We start from the raw sequence: 17503 nt of genomic DNA on the forward strand, positions 1-17503 counted from the left end.
GATTTAAAATTAAAAATTTATCTAGCATCAATTGCCATTTGTGAAAGAATGTTCCAAACCTCCACCACCCTTTGGGCTAGAAACTCGTCTTTTGGTGATAGCGGTTTTTTGGGGCATTTTGCCAAAAATACCACTATTTTTTAAAGGCCTAAGTTTTGTAAAAAAATGTGCCCAGCGGTAAAAATCGGCGTTGCACGAGGATTCGTGGCGGAAACCGCAGTTTTCATCAACTTTAGTCCAAAGCCGATTACCGCTGCGAGAGGGGCCTTGGGAGGGGGGAAAACACAACGAAAAATTTAAAATACAAAACATTTTTTTTTTTTTTAAATCACAAAACATTGAATCGCTGAAAAAGAATTAAAAAATAAAAACTTTAACTTACCTTTTTTGCAGGTCTTCATACCTACTGCTGCTCCAAGGGCTGCAACGCAGGTTTTTCATGGCCGTTTTTTTCGCACAGAATACGGCTGCGCGAAAGCGGTATTTCCAGTCTTGCACACCGGCGGTCTGCTTTCTGGCAGTATTTAAAAACCGCCGGCGCAAGACTTCTGCGAAACTACTGGATCACCATTTTTCGTCAGAAACGGCGATAAATGGGCGCAAGGTTGGGGAATTTCCAGCTGTGTGTGTGTAGAAGTGTTTCTTAATTTCACTGCTGAAACGGTCTGGCTCTAATTTTTAGACTATGCCTCCTAGAATTCTCAATCAGCGGAAATAGTTTCTCTATCCAATCTATCTGTTTCCCCTTAATATCTTGAAAACTTTGATCAGATCATTCCTTAACCTTCTAAATTCTAGGAAATACAATCCTAATTTGATTGTAATCTCTACTCATAACTTAACCCTTGATGATTAGTGGGTTTTTGGGGTTTTTTTTTTTTAGGTCCAACCACCTTCAGCTGCTTCATTAATGAAATTCCCTCCACCATAAAGGTCAGAAGTGGGGATGTTCGCTGATGATTGCCCAGTGTTTACATTCGCAATTTCTCCAATAATGAAGCAGTCCATGCCCATATGCAGCAAAACCTGGACAACTTGCAGGCTTGGGCTGCTAAGTGGCAAGTAATATTTGCACGACACAAGTGCCAGGCAATGACCATCTCCAACAAGCGAAAGTCTAACCACCTCCTCTTGACATTCAATGGCATTACCATCACCGAATTCCCCACCATCAACATCCTGGGGGTTACCATTGATCATAAACCTAACTGGACCAGCCAGAGGTCATAGGCTGGGTATTCTGTGGCAAGTGACTCATCTCCTGACTTCCAAAGCCTTTCCAGCACCTACAAGGCACAAGTCAGGAGTGTGATGGAATACTCTTCACATTTCTGGATGAGTCCAGCTCCAACAACACATAAGAAGTTCAACACCATCCAGGACAAAACAATCTCCTTGATCGGCACCCCATCCACCGCCTTAAACATTCACTCTCTCCACCATCGGCACAATGTGGCTGCAGTGTGTACCATCTACAAGATGCACAGCAGCAATTCGCTCCGGCTTATTTGGCAGCACCTCCTAAAACCATGGCAGCAGGCACAGGGGAACACCACCACCTGCAAGTACCCCTCCTGACTCAGAAATATATCGCCGTTCCTTCATCGTCGCTGGGTCAAAATCCTGGAACTTTCTCCCCAATAGCACTGTGGGATATCTTCACCACACAAGCTGCGGCAGTTCAAGAAGGCAGCTCACCTTTTCAATTCGGGATGGATAATAAATGCTGACTTTGCCAACGACACCCACATCCCTTGAATGAATAAAACAAATACTATGTATATGATGGCCAAAATGTGCTAGATGCTTAAAACGAAAGGCATAATAAAAGCCTTGGGTATGAATGCACTGCCACATCCTGTCATACTAATTCTGTCTTGCTGTTAAAATTGCCTGTACAGATGCAGCGTCCGAAATCCGGAGTTCCGGAATGCGGACCGATTGGTGGCAGGGTCATCCAGAATCCGTAAAATGTTCCGGAATCCGGACCCGTCGGCCCTGCCAACCTCTGGGTCCCACTGCTACCTGACCTCGAAGCCTCCTCCTTGGCGGGGCCCGTCTGAACACCTCCTCCTCGGTGGGGCCCATCTGAACACCTCCTCCTCGGTGGGGCCCATCTGAACACCTCCTCCTCGGTGGGGCCCATCTGAACACCTCCTCCTCGGTGGGGCCCATCTGAACACCTCCTCCTCGGTGGGGCCCATCTGAACACCTCCTCCTCGGTGGGGCCCATCTGAGCACCTCCTCCTCGGTGGGGCCCGTCTGAACACCTTCTCCTCGCCGGCCAGGCCCATCTGAACACCTCCTCCTCGGCGGGGCCCGTCTGAACACCTCCTCCTCGCCGGCGGGGCCCGTCTGAACACCTCCTCCTTGGTGGGGCCCATCTGAACACCTCCTCCTCGGTGGGGCCCATCTGAACACCTCCTCCTCGGTGGGGCCCGTCTGAACACCTCCTCCTTGGTGGGGCCTGTCTGAACACCTCCTCGCCGGCGGGGCCCGTCTGAACACCTCCTCCTCCTCGGCGGGGCCCATCTGAACACTTCCTCGCCGGCGGGGCCCGTCTGAACACCTCCTCCTCGGTGGGGCCCGTCTGAACACCTCCTCCTCGGTGGGGCCCGTCTGAACACCTCCTCCTCGGTGGGGCCCGTCTGAACACCTCCTCCTCGGTGGGGCCCATCTGAACACCTTCTCCTCCTCGGTGGGGCCCGTCTGAACACCTCCTCCTCGGCGGGGCCCGTCTGAACACTTCCTTGGCGGCGGGGCCCTGCCCGACAATCTCATCAACAGGGCCAGTGGCCCGAACAGCTCTTCAGCAGGGATCCCCACCCTTTGACGTTCCAAAATCCTGAAATACCCGAACCTGGGCTCGGGTGTTTCTGGATTCACGACGTCAGAAAGACGATCCAAAGTCCGGAAAAACGCGGAATCCGGAACAGCTTTGGTCCAGAGGGTACCGGATATTGCACACTGCACCTGTATTAATCTTGCCTCAGAATGAATCCTCCTAGTTCCATCTCCAAGGCAGGTAGCACTTGATATTTTTCTCCGCAGTGCTTGCGACCTACTAACAACACCTGATGGTTCCCTCTCTTTTGCCCCCTTCCCCCGCTGGCTGCTTCTCCAGGCGCCCACAGCAGTCCTGAACCAAGTCTGTTGTCCCTCAGATGGCCCTTCCCTTCCTCCCGACCCAGTCCTGTAGAGCTACTGTTGGTCTTTTTGACCAACCCTGTCATGTATTCAACTATCATTGTAACCCATGTATAAGCTGACCTAAGTTGTACACCTTGAGAACATTGATCACAAGGGGGTGAACTTGTGGGGACACTCCTAACCTGGACTTTCAGGCATAAAAGGGGAAGCTCCACCCACCTTCATCACTTGAGGTCTTGGCAATAAAGGTAACTGGTCACAGAGTGACCTTCTCTCAAGTATGGGGCTCGTGTGCATTTATACTGTATAGCAAGGACATATCATTGGCAACGAGAAACTGGGATATAAACCACGCGAGCATGGCCACTAGCAGCACAGAAGAGAGGTACCGTGTTGGTGATGATTGGAACGACTTTATTGAGAGACTACAGCAAAGTTTTGTCACAAAGGAATGGTTGGGACAGGAATCGGCCGCCAAACGTAGGGCTCATGTCCTGACGGTTTGTGGATCCAGAATGTACTCCCTGATGAAGGACTTTCTAGCGCCAGAGATGCTGGCGGACAAGTCGTTCGAAGAGCTCAGTAAATTGATCGGGGAACACCTTAAACCGGCGAGCAGCATGCACATGGCGAGACACCAGTTTTACACGCACCGGCGGTGAGAAGGGCAAAGCGTTCCTGACTTCGTGGCAGATCTCCAGCAACTGGCGAGCCTATGTAAGTTCACAGATGCATGCAGAGCGGAGATGCTGCGAGACTTTTTTTATTGAGGGCATCGGGCACACTGGAGTTTTCAGGAAATTGATTCAGACCAAAGACTTGACTTTGGAAGCGGCGGCTCTGATAGCCCAGATATTTATCTCAGGGGAGGAAGAGACCAGAATGATGTATGACAAAAATCTTGGCTCAAATGCTGCAAACGACCAGGGAGTCAACATTGTTAATGCGGCACACAGTTCTCTAGGCAGCCAAGGGCAATTGGACATGCCCCAGCATGTAGTCGAACCCAAAGTGGGAATTCAACAGAGACAATGGCTAGCTGAACGGCGATTCATGCCATCGCAATGGACAATGCGGCCAGTAATGGGGCCATCAACACCTGTTAATGGTGCGCTTAAGGACAGTTACAGAAACAGTCAGAGACGATCGACTGGTAATGGACCTTTTGTTTCCAACAACGGGGCCTCCAGCTCATGCTGGAGGTTTGGAGGCAAACACCCAGCCAAAGCTTGCAGGTAACAGCAATATACCTGCAGAAACTGCAACCTCAGCGGTCACTTGGCGCATATGTGCAGGAAGCCTGCAGCCAGGTTGATGTACGAGGAGGACGGGCCCGATGTAATCCCTACGAGGCCAAATGAATACTGGGGGAAATAGCTGGAAGCTGAAGTTCAGCGAGTTCATGTGGAGCACATATACAGTTCATATACCAGGACGCCACCGATAATGATGAAAGTGCTTCTCAATGGCATCCCAGTATTAATGGAGTTAGACACAGGGGTCAGCCAGTCCCTGATGAGTATCAAACAGTTCGAAAGGTTGTGGGTGTCCAAGGCCAGGAGCCCAAAATTACTGCCGATTGACGCACAGCTACGGACATACACAAAGCAGATCATTCCGGTGCTAGGCAGCGCCACGGCAGTCGTGACCCACAAAGATTCGGAGAACAGGTTGCCACTCTGGATTGTCCCGGGGGACGGTCCCGCACTACTCGGGAGTAGTTGGCTTGCTGTCATGAACTGGAAATGGGGTGATGTCAATGCAATTTCTTCTGTGGCGAGAGTATCATGCTCACAGGTCCTGGACAAATTTGACTCATTATTTCAACCCGGCATCGGCACTTTCATGGGGGCCAAGGTAGTGATTCACATAAACCCGGACGCCAGACCAGTACACAAGGCCAGAGCGGTGCCGTATGTGATGCGGGAAAAGATAGAAGGCAAATTGAACCGCCTGCTGAGGGAAGGCATCATCTCGCCAGTCGAATTCAGTGACTGGGCGAGCCCGATTGTGCTGGTGCTGAAGGTGGATGGGTCGGTCAGGATTTGTGGCGATTACAAGGCCACCATCAATCGGGTGTCATTCTAAGACCAGTACCCGCTACCGAGAGCGGAGGACCTCTTTGCGACGCTATCCGGTGGCAAACATTTTTCAAAATTGGACCTGACCTCAGCTTACATGACCCAGGAGCTGACGAGTGAGTCGAAGAAGCTGACCACCATCACGACACACAAGGGGTTGTTTGAGTATAACAGATGTCCGTTCGGGATTCATTCGGCCGCCGCGATCTTTCAGCAAAATATGGAAAGCCTCCTCAAGTCGATTGCAAGGACGGTGGTTTTTCAAGACGACATCCTCAGCACGGGTCGCGATACTGAAGAACACCTCCACAACCTGGAGGAGGTGCTACGCAGACTGGACCGGGTAGGTCTGCGACTGAAAAAGACGAAGTGCGTCTTCCTAGCTCCAGAGGTAGAATTCCTGGCGAGGAGGGTAGCAGCAGACGGGATTATATCCACTGCGTCCAAAACATAAGCGATCCAGAGAGCACCCAGACCTCGTAACACGACGGAGCTGTGTTCGTTCCTGGGGCTCCTGAACTATTTTGGTAACTTTCTTCCCAAATTGAGCACGCTGCTAAAGCCGCTACACGTGCTCCTACGCAAAGGTCGTGATTCGGTCTGGGGGGACAGCCAGGAAAAGGCTTTTGACAGAGCACGCACCTTGTTATGCTCCAACAAACTGTTAACGTTATATGACCCGTGTAAGAAGCTTGTTGTAACGTGCGATGCGTCGTCCTATGGGGTCGGGTGTGTGTTACAGCACGTGAATGCCAATGGTCAGTTACAGCCGGTAGCTTATGTCTCTAGAAGTCTGTCTCAGGCAGAAAGGGGCTACGGGATGGTAGAAAAGGAAGCGCTAGCATGTGTACATGTAGTAAACAAAATGCAACAGTACCTGTTTGGCAGGAAATTTGAGCTGGAGACAGATCACAAACCCCTAACGTCCCTTTTGGCTGACAACAAGGCCATAAATGCAAATGCATCGGCCCGCATACAGAGGTGGGCAGTTACGTTAGCCGCCGATGACTACACAATTTGGCACAGACCGGGCACTGAAAACTGTGTTGATGCACTCAGCAGGCTACCACTAGCCACTACTGAGGGGGCAACTGAGCATGATGCTGAGATGGTCATGGCTGTGAAGCTTTCGAAAGCGAAAGCTCACCTGTGACAGCCTGTCAGATTAAAGTCTGGGCAAATAAAGACCCGCTACTGTCTTTAGTTAAGAAATGTGTGCTGAATGGGGACTGGGCAGCCACGGACGGGGCATGCCCTGAGGAATTTAAAACTGTTTCATAGGCGCAAGGATGAACTTTCAATTCAGGCCGATTGCCTACAGTGGGGAAACCGAGCGGTCATGCCCCAGAGGGGCAGAGAGGTGTTTATCAGAGAACTTCACAATGAGCACCCGGGCATTGTCATGATGAAGGCAATTGCCAGGTCACACGTTTGGTGGCCAGGGATAGATGCAGACCTGGAACTTTGTGTTCGCAAGTGCAACATGTGTGCTCAGCTGGGCAACGCACCCATGGAAGCTCCCCTTAGCCCCTGGTCCTGGCCTGCCAAGCCATGGTCACGCATCCATGTGGACTTCGCAGGTCCTTTCATGGGAAGAATGTTTTTGGTTGTAGTAGACGCCTACTCCAAATGGATTGTGTGTGCCATTTTAAATTCAAGCACATCCTCTGCCACGGTAGAAAGTCTATGGGCAATGTTCGCCACCCATGGTCTACCGGATGTCTTGGTCAGCGACAATGGCCCGTGCTTCACAAGCACTGAATTCCAGGACATCATGGCAGGCAATGGAATCAATCATGTCAGAACGGTACCGTTCAAGCCGGCCTCAAACGGCCAGGCAGAACGAGCAGTGCAGATAATCAAACAGGGAATGCTCAGAATCCAAGGGGGCTCCCTACAAAGCCGCTTATCACGCCTCCTGTTGGCCAATAGATCCCGACCACACTCGCTCACAGGGGTTCCACCCGCAGTGCTGCTAATGAAAAGGACGCTCAAAACCATGTTATCGCTTATACACCCTACTGTGAAAGAAATTGTTGAGAGCAGGCGTCAGTCACAATGTGACTACCATGACAGGAATGCGAGGGCGCGATGTATTGATGTCAATGACCCTGTTTTTGTCCTTAATTACTTTGCAGGGCCCAAATGGCTTGCAGGCACTGTGATTGCCAAAGAGGGAAGTAGGGTTTTGGTAGTTAAACTTACCAATGGACAAATCTGCTGCAAACACATGGATCAAACTAAAAGGAGGTTCAGCAACCCAATAGAGGAAGCAGAGGAAGAACACGATGTAGAGTTTACTCCACCACAGGTGACCGAACAAGTGGAGGAGAGCCCAGTCACTGTGGGCCGTCCGGACAGGCCTGAGGCACCGCAAACAGCAGACACTCAGGCCAGCGCCCAACAACCGGAGCCCCAACTCAGGCGCTCTACAAGGGAGCATAAACCACCAGAGAGACTTAACCTGTGATCCCAATAAGACTTTGGGGTGTGGCGGGGGGGGGGGGGGGGGGGCGGCAGGTGATGTCATGTATTCAACTATCATTGTAACCCATGTATAAGCTGACCTAAGTTGTACACCTTGAGAACATTGACCACAAGGGGATGAACTTGTGGGAGACACTCCTAACCTGAACTTTCAGGCATAAAAGGGGAAGCTCCACCCACCTTCATCACTTGAGATCTTGGTAATAACTGGTCACAGAGTGACCTTCTTTCAAGCATGGGCCTCGTGTGCATTTATACTGTATAGTAAGGACATAACAAATCCCATGATTAATCTGGTCTGGCCCATGACATACACAGTCTTTAAAATGGCCTTTGCCGACTTCACCTCATCTGGCCCTCTACAAATCCAATGTAGCCTTTTTGTACTGCCACTTTCCTCTCGCCTCATGTTGTCCTCACTTGAACTCTGCAATTAAAAAGCTCTGTTACCGCCCTTCACCATAAACTAGCCCCTGAACCAACCCCACCCCCTCACCCGCCACCACCCACACCCCCCAGTCTGCTTTCACTGATCTTGAGGAGGACTCAAATATTTGCACTTTAAATAACAGACTTTCCGAAAGCCATGGGGAAACCATTTAGGGAATTCCTCCCCCACAGTTCAAAAGCCAATTCCTGGATACAGTCAGGAACGTGGCTTGTGATGTGCGGGATTCCCTCATCGTTTTTTTCCTGGTTTTGGTAACAGCTGTATTATATAATGGATAATTCTTTTAAGTAATGAGCTCCCACAACCAATCTATTAAAGCCTGGGGAAGGGAGAAGAAATGAAAGCGCCCTGCATCCGTTCTCTTTTTCCCTTCTTCTCTTCCCCCTTTTGTCACCCCAACCCACCTCAAGTGCCCATACCTTCCCCTTCCCTGCTTTCACCACTGAACGCCCATGGTTTCTTGCAAATTCCGCCCTATGCGCTACTTCCCCCTATAGCCTCCCACCTGAACACCCATTCCAGCCCCACCCTCCATATGAACACACTCTCCTACCATCCCACTGTTCCCTCCATAAACAGCTATGCCTTTCACCCCTTCTTCATCCACCAGTGGCAAAAGTCCTTCCTGCTGTCTTCATGACAATGATCCAGCTTAAAGTTTCTAAAACATGTACTGCACTTTTACTAAGATAGTAGAAGTACTGTAAAGAATTATACCAAGTTCCCAGTCACAGCACGAATGGGACAATATAACAGATGTGATCAGCCCCCGTAACCTCCCCTTCCACTGTTCAAATCCACCAGGATCCATCTCCCATGACCTCCACGCCATCCCCAATCTTTGATATCCCACCACTATCTTCCTAGTTTTCCCACACCCCAGCACATAGAAGCCCTAGACCACCTCCCACTACTCCTAATACCCAACAATCCCCTACCGTAATACTCCCACTCCTTTCTAAAACCCTAGCTAATCATTCCAACACTAGTAAAACCAAATGCTCCTCTGTAGCAATCCAGATCTTCCACCTACTTCCTCTGCAATCTGGGTCTTTTGAAGAAAGTTAAGACAGAAATTTGCTAACTATCTAAACAAAATTTTGAGTTTGCAAAGGATAACCCCCCCCCACCCGCAGGGGGCATAGTCTCAGGATAAGGGGTCAGCCATTTAGGACTGAGATGAGGAGGAATTTCTTCACTCAGAGAGGTGCGAATCTTTGGAATTCTCCACCCCAAAGGGGTTTGGATTCTGAAACGTTGAATATATTCAAGGCTGAGATAGATTTTTGGATTCTAGGGAGAAAAAAAATGAAAGACTTGCATTTATATAGCGCCTTTAACGACCACCGGACATCTTAAAGCGCTTTACAGCCAGTACATTTGGAGTATAGTAACTGTTGTAATGTGAGAAATTAGGAAGGTAAATGGAATGTTGGCCTTTATTGCAAGGGAGTTGGAATATATTATTAAGGAAGTCTTACTACATTTGTAGAAGGATTTGGTGAAATCGAGGAATATAGAGATTGGGCGGGAAGGTGGCGTTGAGGTTAGAAGATTAGCCATGATCTTATTGAATGGCAAAGTAGGCTCATATGGCCTACTGCTGCTCTAATTCTTGTGTTCTTATGATAGACAACATACTAATCAAACATGGGAATAGCAGGTTGATAAAGAACCAACAAAAAAACTAGACATGTATGAAATGAACCAATCCTGTATAATTAATTAGTCAACAAAATCTACTGCTAAAAAAGGCAAATTAATGGAAATACTCAAACTCATTTTGAAAATCCTATCATCTGCCATCTAACTTTCTTTAATAAACTTGATGAAGAAGGTTGCTACCATAAGAAAGAAATAAACAATCACATTTACTTGAAAATATTTAAACATGCCCTTAAAATAATATTCTCTTTATGTAACTGTTTTAAGATAACACTATCTTCCAGGAACCAATAGAAAACACTTCACTGTTTCTGGGACGATCTCTTGCAAACCTTTTGCAACAGTGGGACCTCTTGACTGACCAAGAGCAATGCTATGGGAGATCTGTTAAAACATATATATATATACATATATAATACATAGACATTTACAGCACAGAAATTGGCCAGTAGGCCGAACAGATCTATGCTGATGTTTATACACCACATGAGCCTCCTCCCACCTTACTACATCTAACCCTAGCAACATATCCTTCTATTCCTTTCTCCCTCGGGTACTTCCCTAGCCGCCCCTTAAATGCATCTATGCTAATCACCTTGACCAATCCATGTGCAAGCGAGTTCCACATTCTCACTCCTCCCTGAGTGAAGAAGTTTCTCCTGATTTTATTGACTTTATTAGTGACTATCTTATATTTATGGCACCTATATTTTGACTCCCCCACAAGTGGAAACATATTTTCTACATTGACCCTATTGAACCCTTTTTTAATTTTAAAAGTCCTCTCTCGGGTCACCCCTCAGCCTTTTTAGTCCCTCGTAGTTCTGGTATCATCCTTGTAAAACTATTCGCGTGGCTATATCTTCTATCTAGATCAATATTTTTTTAAAGTCTTGCATCAGCACACATCTATTGCATCAAACCATTCAGAGATTTTACATTTTTAAATGTCACACCTCTGCGAAAAATTAGTAACTGGCTGCAGTAACGACTTATCAATTTAACCAGAAAATATCCTGCTGATTAAATGCAAACAAATGCAAAAGCGGTTAGATTCAATCAGTAAGTAGTGAAGAACAAATAAGCAGCAGCAGAAAATTGCTCAATCAAATCATTCCTTTTCTTTAAAAAAAGCTGCCAATTCCAAACTGGCAAGTAATAAGAAGTGACCAATCGATTCACTCCAAAAATTCTGTTTAGTTGGCTTGAACCACCATTTTGATTTTTTTCTCCACCCCCATGTTATAATTTACTGATTAGAAATAACATTTGTAACATCAACAAAACATTCTGAATAACCTTTACTCGTACTTGAAATCCCTTGAAAAAGTTTTTTCTGGGAGAGCCCAATGATTAACTTGGATTACTTGGCTGGAAGTTCTATTAATGAGTTGGGCTTTGTTATGATGCAAATGCCTTGTTCCTCCAGATTGCCTGCAGTTTTTGTCAATCACAGCAAGCCCCTCCCTGATTCATAATATATAATTTTGACTCCCAAACACAGCTAAAGATCCCTTCTTTCCAAGTCTAATGAATGCCACTTGTGACAACTTGCAGTCAAATAACAGACTGACATTTCCTCTTTAAGACAGGGTCAGGTGTCTGACATTGGAATGTCTACCATTTACTCAAGAAGTTGCAAAATTCTCTGCGAGACTGTATGTTGCAAAAGTAAACTCAAATGCTCTTTACTTTCTTCTTATAAATGAAACTGTTTAAAAACTTGGACAAGCCTTGGCCTAGCTGTAATGATACGGTGTCAGAAGTGAAGTAAGCTATGGTGCTATCTGTGGAGTACAGAATTTCTCGGTATGTCTCGGTTTGATCCACCATAAAGTTTGAACTTCAGCCAGTCTTCGCCATGCTCAGCTTGGAAAGAAAGATTTTCACATTTCAGGGTTGCATCCGAGCCTCACAAAGGGGACGGTACTGTACAGATCAGCATTGTTGTTTCTGGTAATGAAGCAAGAAGCAGATCAGATTTATAGAGTCTAACTCCAGAAACTTGACACACAAAACCCACGCTGACACTCCAGTGCAGTACTGAGGGAGTGCTGCACTGTCGGTGGCATCATTTTTCAGATGGGTCGTTACACCCGAGACCCAGTCTGCCCTCACAAGTGGACGTGGCACTATTTCAAAGAAGAGCATCTACAGGTATATAAAAAGGTAAAGAGTGGCTACAGTAAATGTTGGTCGCTTAGAGGGCGAGACCGTGGAATTAGTAATGGGGAACATGGAGATGGCAGAAACTCGGAACAAATATTTTGTATCAGTCTTTACGGTAGAGGACACTAACAATATCCCAACAGTGGATAGTCTAGGGGCTATGGGGGGGGGGGGGGGAGGAACTTACCACAATCACAATCACTAAGGAGGTGGTACTCAGTAAGATATAATGGGACTAAAGGCAGATAAATCCCCTGGACCTGATGGCTTGATTCCTAGGGTCTTGAGAAGTAGCGGCAGGGATTGTGGATGCATTGGTTGTAATTTACCAAAATTCCCTGGATTCTGGGGCGGTCCCAGCAGATTGGAAAACTGCAAATATAATGTCCCTATTTAAAAAAGGAGGCAGACAAAAAGCAGGAAACTATAGACTAGTTAGCCTAACATTTGTGGTTGGGAAAATGTTGGAGTACATTATTAAAGAAGCAGTAGCGGCACATTTGGAAAAGCATAATTCGGTCAGGCAGAGTCAGCATGGATTTATGAAGGGGAAGTCATGTTTGACAAATCTGCTGGAATTCTTTGAGGATGTAACAAACAGGGTGATAAAGAAGAACCAGTGGATGTGGTGTACTTGGACTTCCAGAAGGCATTTGACAAGGCACCACATAAAAGGTTACTGCACAAGGTAAAAGTTCACGGGGTTGGGGGTAATATATTGGCATGGATAGAAGGTTAGCTAACAAACAATAAACAGAGAGTCGGGATAAATGGTTCATTCTCAGGTTGGCAATCAGTAACTAGTGGGGTGCGGCAGGGATCAGTGTTGGGACTACAACTATTTACAATCTATATTAACGACTTGGAAGAAGGGACCGAGTGTAACGTAGCCAAGTTTGCTGACGATACAAAGATGGGAGGAAATGCAATGTGTGAGGAAGACACAAAATATCTGCAAAAAGACATAGACAGGCTCAGTGAGTGGGCAAAAATTTGGCAGATGGAGTATAATATTGGAAAGTGCGGGGTCATGCACTTTGGCAGAAAAAAATCAAAGAGTAAGTTATTATTACAGCGGGACCTGGGAGTACTTGTGCATGAAACACAAAACATTAGTACGTTGGTACAGTAAGTGATCAGGAAGGCCAATGGAATCTTGGCCTTTATTGCGAAGGGGATGGAGTATAAAAGCAGGGAAGCCTTGCTACCGTTATATAGGGTATTGGTGAGGCCGCACCTGGAATACTGTATACAGTTTTGGTTTCCATATTTAAGAAAGGATATACTTGCTTTGGAGGCAGTTCAGAGAAGGTTGACTCGGTTGATTCCGGAGATGAGGGGGTTGACTTATGAGGAAAGGTTGAGTCGGTTGGGCCTCTACTCATTGGAATTCAGAAGATTGAGAGGTGATCTTATCAAAACGTACAAGATAATGAGGGAGCTTGACAAGGTGGATGCAGAGAGAATGTTTCCACTAATGGGGAAGACTAGAACTAGAGGGCACAATCTTAGAATAAGGGGCCGTCCAATTAAAACTGAGATGAGGAGAAATTTATTTTCTCAGAGGGTTGTGAATCTGGAATTCACTGCCTCAGAGAGCTGTGGAAGCTGGGACATTGAATCATTTAAGACAGAGATAGAGGGGATTTGAAGAGAAAATTCTTCATGCAGATGTTTGTGGGGGGTCTAGGACTCAAGGCAGAAACCCTCATCACATTTAAAAGGTACTTCGATGTGCACTTGAAGTGCCGTAACGTGAAAGGTTACAGACCTAGAACTGCAAAGTGGGATTAAGCTGGATTGCCTCTTGTTGGCTGGCGCGGACACAATGGGCCAAAATGGTCTTCCGTGCTGTAAACTTCTATGATTCTATAATTCCATGAAATTTAATCACCCAATGTGGGGGTCGAACCCACAACCTTGAGATTCAGAGTCTCATGCTCTACCAACTGAGCTAGCCAGGCTTCTGCCAAAGAAGCTTTTTTGTCACTGATTGCAGCCAGGCGCCTGTTGGCTCCGCTCCAGATGTTTAAACTTGCTGTCGAAGAACTGCCAGGATCTTCTTGAATGTTGGAACAGGCTCGAGGGGCCGAATGGCCTAATTCTTACGTTCTTATGATCTTATGACCATTCACAGGAGAACAAACTCACCCCTGAGCATGCATGAGGAGAAAGCTCAGGATGCTTTCGCGTGTGAAGCGAACGTGTTAACCGCTACACTGCAGAAACATCTCCACTTTCAGCACCAGCTCAGACGAAAATGTTAAGCGAGTAGGTGAGCTGCTGAATCCCACTTTTAAGGAATTGGTCGTGGTGTCAAATAGATGAGTTTCGCTTAATGATTAAAAATAAAAGGTGTCAGAAGTGGGACTCGAACTCCATAGGGGTTATGGCCAGCGGGCAGGGAAGTGGAACCGAGTCCATGATCGGATCAGCCAAGATCGTATAAAATGGTGGAGCAGGCTCGAGGGGCTGTATGGCCGACTACTGCTCCTATTTCCTATGTTCTTATGTTCGCCCCAGTGTCCTGGTCAATATTTATCACTGAATCAACATTATTAAAACAGATTATCTGGTCATTATCCCGTTGCTGTTGGTGGGACCTTGTTGTGTGCAAATTGGCTGCTATATTTTCTACATTGGAACTGGAACTACACTTCAAAACTACTTCATTGGTTGAAAAGCACTTTGGGAAGTCCTGTGGTTGTGAAAGGTGCTATGTAAATGCAAATTATTTCGTTCGTTCTTTCTTTCACACTTAAGTTGTAAAATCAGAAAAATCACAATGAACACGGATGCAAAAATGAGCTGAATATTTCATTCTGGCACGCAACTTGATTTATGAAAGGACAACGCTTCTGCACCCCCGCTCCCACACCCCCACCCCGCAGCACATAACAGAAACTGTGGAATCATTTGTCCAAAATCTATATAAACTGGCTGAATGCGACACTTGGCCAATTGTTGAGCAATTTCAGCATAGAATAGTAACTGACACTGCTGACAAAGACCAGTCAGAGAAGTTGCAAATGAGGTCAGATCTACCATTCGACAAAGCCATTCAAATTATGTGGTACCCAGAGCTGGTAAAATGCCAGGTGACAGGTCAGAAAAAGGAAAGAACCAGAAAAGGTTGCACAAAAATTGCAGCTTATTCATTTTAAAATGGAATAATCCTCACCAGTAACATGCTTCAGTATCCCAGAAACTTGACGGAGGGTACAATAGTACAGTGGTTGGACTGGTAACCCAGAAACTTTATGGTGACATTGGACTGATGAGGTCAGCCTGTCAAGACTGTGCTTAAGACAATGCTAACATTTAGAGCATGAACACATCTTGTTAATTGCAATCCGACTACTTCCTAAAGTGGAAGAGGAAATAAAAAGAATGAAACCAGCTGCTGAATCTGGGAATGGTTTATCTGTAAAAATGAACAGCAAAATCAGATCTATTGAATGAAGCCATGAAACAGGAAAGATTAATTTCCCTATATAAGATATTGTACACAACAGGTGGGAGCACATTTATTTTCCTCATTGGATACTTCATCTGGGTTTTGGCCGATAGCATTGCATCAACTCAGTGATAACTAGCAAAATCCAGATGAGAAAGCAAGCTAGAAAGTGAGAGGGGGCGAGAGAGTGAGCGCACGTGAACAAGCGAGCGAGCGTGAGAGTGAGAGCGAGTGTGAGCGGGGCAGGGGCGCGCGAGGGAGGGGAGGGGGGCGCGAGGGAGGGGAGGGAGGGCGCGAGGGAGGGGAGGGGCGGGGGCGACGGTGGCGATGCGGAGGCGAGGCAGGACGGGAAAAAGACGAGGGGAGGGGGCGAGGGGGTGGCGGGGACGGGGATAGAGGGGGCGAGCGAGGGAGCGGGAGAGGGCAGCGGGGGAGGGAGAGGGCAGCTGGGGGAGAGAGAGGGCAGCGGGGAGGGAGAGGGCAGCGGGGGAGGGAGAGGGCAGCGGGGGAGGGAGAGGGGCAGCGGGGGAGCGAGAGGGGAGCGGGGGGGGGACCGAGGCGGGGAGCGAAGCGAAGGGAGCGAGGAGGGGAGCGAAGCGAAGGGAGCGAGGAAGGGAGCGAGGAGGGAGCGAGGGGGCGGAGGAAGGGCGGGGGGCGAGGAAGGAGCGAGGGGGCGAGGAAGGAGCGAGGGGGCGAGGAAGGAGCGAGGGGGCGAGGAAGGGGCGAGGGGGCGAGGAAGGGGCGAGGGGGCGAGGAAGGGGCGAGGGGGCGAGGAAGGGGCGAGGAGGGGGCGAGGAAGGAGCGAGGGGGCGAGGAAGGAGCGAGGGGGCGAGGAAGGAGCGAGGGGGCGAGGAAGGAGTGAGGGGGGCGAGGAAGGAGCGAGGGGGGCGAGGAAGGGAGCGATAGGGCAAGGAGGCGAGCGAGGGGGCGAGCGAGGGGAGTGAAGGGAGCGAGGGGGCGTGGGGGGGAGCGAAGGGAGCGAGGAGGGGAGTGAAGGGAGCGAGGGGGCGAGGAGGGGAGCGAAGGGAGCGAGAGGGTGAGGACGGGAGCGAGAGGGTGAGGACGGGAGCGAAGGGAGCGAGGAGGGAAGCGAAGGGAGCGAGGAGGGAAGCGAAGGGAGCGAGGTGGCGAGCGAGGAGGGGAACGATGGGCCGAGCTAGGGGTGCGAGGGGGCGAGCGAGGGGAGCGAGGGGGCGAGGAGGGAGCGAAGGGGGGCGAGGGGGCGAGGAGGCGAGGGGGGAGCGAGGGGGGAGCGAGGGGGCGAGGAGGGAGCGAGGGGGAGAGGAGGGAGCGAGGAGGGAGCGAGGGGGCGAGGAGGGAGCGAGGGGGCGAGGTGGGAGCGAGGGGGCGAGGAGGTAGCGAGGAGGGGGCGATGAGGGAGCGAGGGGGCGAGGAGGGAGCGAGGGGGCGAGGTGGGAGCGAGGAAGGAGCGAGGGGGCGAGGAAGGAGCGAGGGGGCGAGGAAGGAGCGAGGGGGCGAGGAAGGAGCGAGGGGGCGAGGAAGGAGCGAGGGGGCGAGGAAGGAGCGAGGGGGCGAGGAAGGAGCGAGGGGGCGAGGAAGGAGCGAGGGGGCGAGGAAGGAGCGAGGGGGCGAGGAAGGAGCGAGGGGGCGAGGAAGGAGCGAGGGGGCGAGGAAGGAGCGAGGGGGCGAGGAAGGAGCGAGGGGGCGAGGAAGGAGCGAGGGGGCGAGGAAGGAGCGAGGGGGCGAGGAAGGAGCGAGGGGGCGAGGAAGGAGCGAGGGGGCGAGGAAGGAGCGAGGGGGCGAGGAAGGAGCGAGGGGGCGAGGAAGGAGCGAGGGGGCGAGGAAGGAGCGAGGGGGCGAGGAAGGAGCGAGGGGGCGAGGAAGGAGCGAGGGGGCGAGGAAGGAGCGAGGGGGCGAGGAAGGAGCGAGGGGGCGAGGAAGGAGCGAGGGGGCGAGGAAGGAGCGAGGGGGGCGAGGAGGTGAGGAAGGGAGCGATAGGGCAAGGAGGCGAGCGAGGGGGCGAGCGAGGGGAGTGAAGGGAGCGAGGGGGCGTGGGGGGGAGCGAAGGGAGCGAGGGGGCAA

General features: G+C 49.6%; 1 protein-coding gene and 1 non-coding gene across 5 annotated transcripts in view; both read right to left on the reverse strand.

Annotated features, from left to right (window-relative positions):
* The window catches only part of LOC139279999 (protein phosphatase 1 regulatory subunit 12A-like), a 286266-nt gene that overhangs the window by 236244 nt on the left and 32519 nt on the right, over window positions 1-17503 (reverse strand). The window lies entirely within an intron of this gene.
* trnaq-cug (transfer RNA glutamine (anticodon CUG)) lies at window positions 13895-13967 on the reverse strand. The gene has a single exon. It is a non-coding gene; the product is annotated as a tRNA-Gln (tRNA).

Source organism: Pristiophorus japonicus, chromosome 14 (genome assembly GCF_044704955.1).
Source record: "Pristiophorus japonicus isolate sPriJap1 chromosome 14, sPriJap1.hap1, whole genome shotgun sequence".
In the NCBI taxonomy this organism is placed as follows: domain Eukaryota; kingdom Metazoa; phylum Chordata; class Chondrichthyes; family Pristiophoridae; genus Pristiophorus; species Pristiophorus japonicus.